Consider the following 3,045-nt stretch of genomic DNA (forward strand, 5'->3'; position numbering starts at 1 on the left):
GTGTACTTGGGCTATGCCAAACTTTGAGGGCGAAATTTGCTAGATTTGATAATTTTATAGTCTCTTGTGGTCTCACTTTACTTTTTATGCAATGGTCAAAATAGGAGTTGAGGAGAGGTTGAAAAAGATGTTGCTCACGTAGAAATTTTTAGAGAGAGCTTGAAGAGTATGCCCAAGTATGTAGAAGTTCCCTCATTTTATAACTACCTCATTTCTTTCCTTTGGAGTTATTTATTTTTCTTTATGACGTTCATAATTTTTAGCTAATTCCATTTGCTTTATATTACTTTCACATTTTTGTATGTCAATCCATTACTTTTGGCTTTACTTCTTTGTAGGTTGCTTTATCTCTTGTGAGATTTTGTCTTCTACTGCTTTGTCTAGTCGTGGATCCTTCCATTACTAATTGGCTATGCCCTTGTACATTTTGTACCCAATAGTTATTTTACTATTCCAAAGGTTGAGTTACATAACAAGAAGGTCTTGAGAACTTTTAATAGAAAAGTCAATTATAATAAAGAAAGGAGGAAATAGATTAAGGAAATTTGAACTCCTTTTTTTTTTTTTTGTTATGTGATGTTATGAAGGTCTCTGAAGATGGACCTAAAGGAGACTTGTAAAATACATTATAAAGGGTTTTGAGGATGGGCCTCAAGGAGGTTTGCTTGTGCAATGGATTATAACCAATGGTCGGCGATGAGCGTCATGGATAAAAAATGAATGCCTTGTTGTTAACGAGGAACATAGGTAATGTATAGCCTATGCTTGATAATCATTTTTTTTTTGTGCTAGGTGTATTTCCCAATTGATAGTGATGGGTTCTTGCCCTCTAAGGTGACTTTAAGGGAGAATTACTATTTTGGCATTAGAGTTAGAGCTTGTTGTGGTGTTGTTGTTGTAAACCTACACTAATTGGGTAGAAACCCCTTTAGCTTGAGATCTATCCTAGATAATTGTCAAGCCCATCGACTTGCTCTCAAACACAACCCCTGCATGGGGCTATGGAGCCCAAAAGCAACCCGTTGGTGGCAGTTATGGAGACTAAAGGCTCATTCTTGAAGGTACCTACATGAAGCAGTTGCGAGCACTAAGATTCATTCTGTTGATGAGGACTTTAGAATTTGGGAGGGGCCTTGAGTACTTGACTCAAGGGTTACTCGATTGTATACTTCTTTTTTGTAAAAGGCAAGAGGCTTCAGTTCTTGACTTGAGGGCTACTCGACTGTATAATCATTTTTTGTAAGAGGCTGGGACTCAGCTACTTAACTCAAGGGCTACACCACCTTGTGGTCATTTTTTGTAAGAGTTGAGGGCCCGAGTGCTTGACTTTAAGGCTACTTGGTCGTATGATATTTTTTTTGTAAGAGGTGGGGTGCCTGAGTGCTTGACTCTAAGGCTACTTTGCCGAATGACCATTTCTATGCAAACCTTAATTAGTTTCTTGGATGGAAACATAATGGGACACCTAAGCATGGCTTGAGGGTGACCCTTGCCTAGTGAGGAAGAAAGTTGAGGCATCCGAGTGTAGCTCGAAGGTGATTTGTTGTCATAATTACATAAGGGTTTGAAGTTCTCTATCGAGGATCGAAAGCAAATTTTCCTTGGCAGTAATAAAGATCAAGTGCACATGAGCGACTAGTCAGGAGTGGCCTATTGTGGCGAGATGGAGAGCTGAGGTACTTGAGTGAGGATTGTGGGCGTCGGGCGATGCTGCAGTTGATGCTTTACGGAAGGTTTGATGAGCTCTATGGAGAAATATGCCAAAAACATGAATAACTCGTATTAGGGTATAGCTCACTTACATGTATAATTAGAGCCGGAATTATTTTGTCTACAAATGAATTTTATAGAAGCATCCACAAATTGGCTGGGCTCTCACATATGTTAGAGTCACGTCAGCATTGTAAGGGGGGGAAAATGTGTTTTCCTAGCCCTTACTCATAACCCTAAAGCAATTTAGCATTGAAGACATCGTATTGTTGTTCAACATTTCAGTTTGTCAAAGAAATCTCATAGTAAAACACATCCATCCCTGTGCTTTATAGCAACAGAACAACGTGTGCATAAGGCTGTCCACCATTGTTTCTAAGATGACAAGTTTGCTTTTCTGAAAAATCTGTCCATTTTGAGGATGAAAATGTTAATTTCAAAGAGTCTGGCTAGCATTAGGTGATTAAGATGATAGACATCATATTTAGTTTGAATTTTTTAAGTTGTTGAATGTAAAATATTTTGAGTTTATCTAGAGTCTGTAATTAAGTGTTTTAGACTCAATTGTTAGCATAATTTCATTGGGACTTGGAAACTACTTCTAGAAATATATTTAAACTGTCATATTAATTAGGAATGACTGAGAATTCATTCTAGAGATTTTGGCGAGCACAATTTGTGCTTATTTTGGTGAGAAAATTCCTTTGAGAATTTTTCATTATGTTTCTCCCAAGGAGTGTAATCTGAGGTTCAAATAGTGTGATCGTTTCAACCACTAGAGTTTTAGTAGAAAAGTCAATATTTGAAGATTGTTAGAGTTTCTAGTTGCTACCGTGGTAGAGACAAATGGGCCGTTTGTCTGGTCAAGTAGGAGTGTCAATTGAAAAATTTTTTATAATTGAAACTTCCTTGTAAAAGATTTTCAAATAGTGGGTTGACATTTCTGGGTAAGCTGCCTTGTAAGGTTTTACCTTTAAAGAGTTCTTTATAGGGTTTCCATTCACTACCAATTTCTGTGTTATGCAATTGACTTCTTTTATGTTAATGCTATTCTTATTAAATAATTACATGAATATCGATTAAAAATTGATTAATAGAATTGGTAGACCTTCAGAAGTGTTACTATATAGGGATCTTTGGAAAATTTCAATTAGCATCAGAGAGGTTCACTCATGGTGATCCATATCCCTATAAATCATATCATCATCATTATCAGCCCCTCCAAATTTTGATAGGGACAACTACGCTTAATTGAAAGTTGGAATGAGGGTCTTTCTCAAATGTTTAGATGAATGTGAGTGGTATCTAGTGGAAAAAAGGGTGGACTAAGCCCGA

Source organism: Carya illinoinensis, chromosome 16, assembly GCF_018687715.1.
Source record: "Carya illinoinensis cultivar Pawnee chromosome 16, C.illinoinensisPawnee_v1, whole genome shotgun sequence".
NCBI classification, from domain to species: Eukaryota; Viridiplantae; Streptophyta; class Magnoliopsida; order Fagales; family Juglandaceae; genus Carya; species Carya illinoinensis.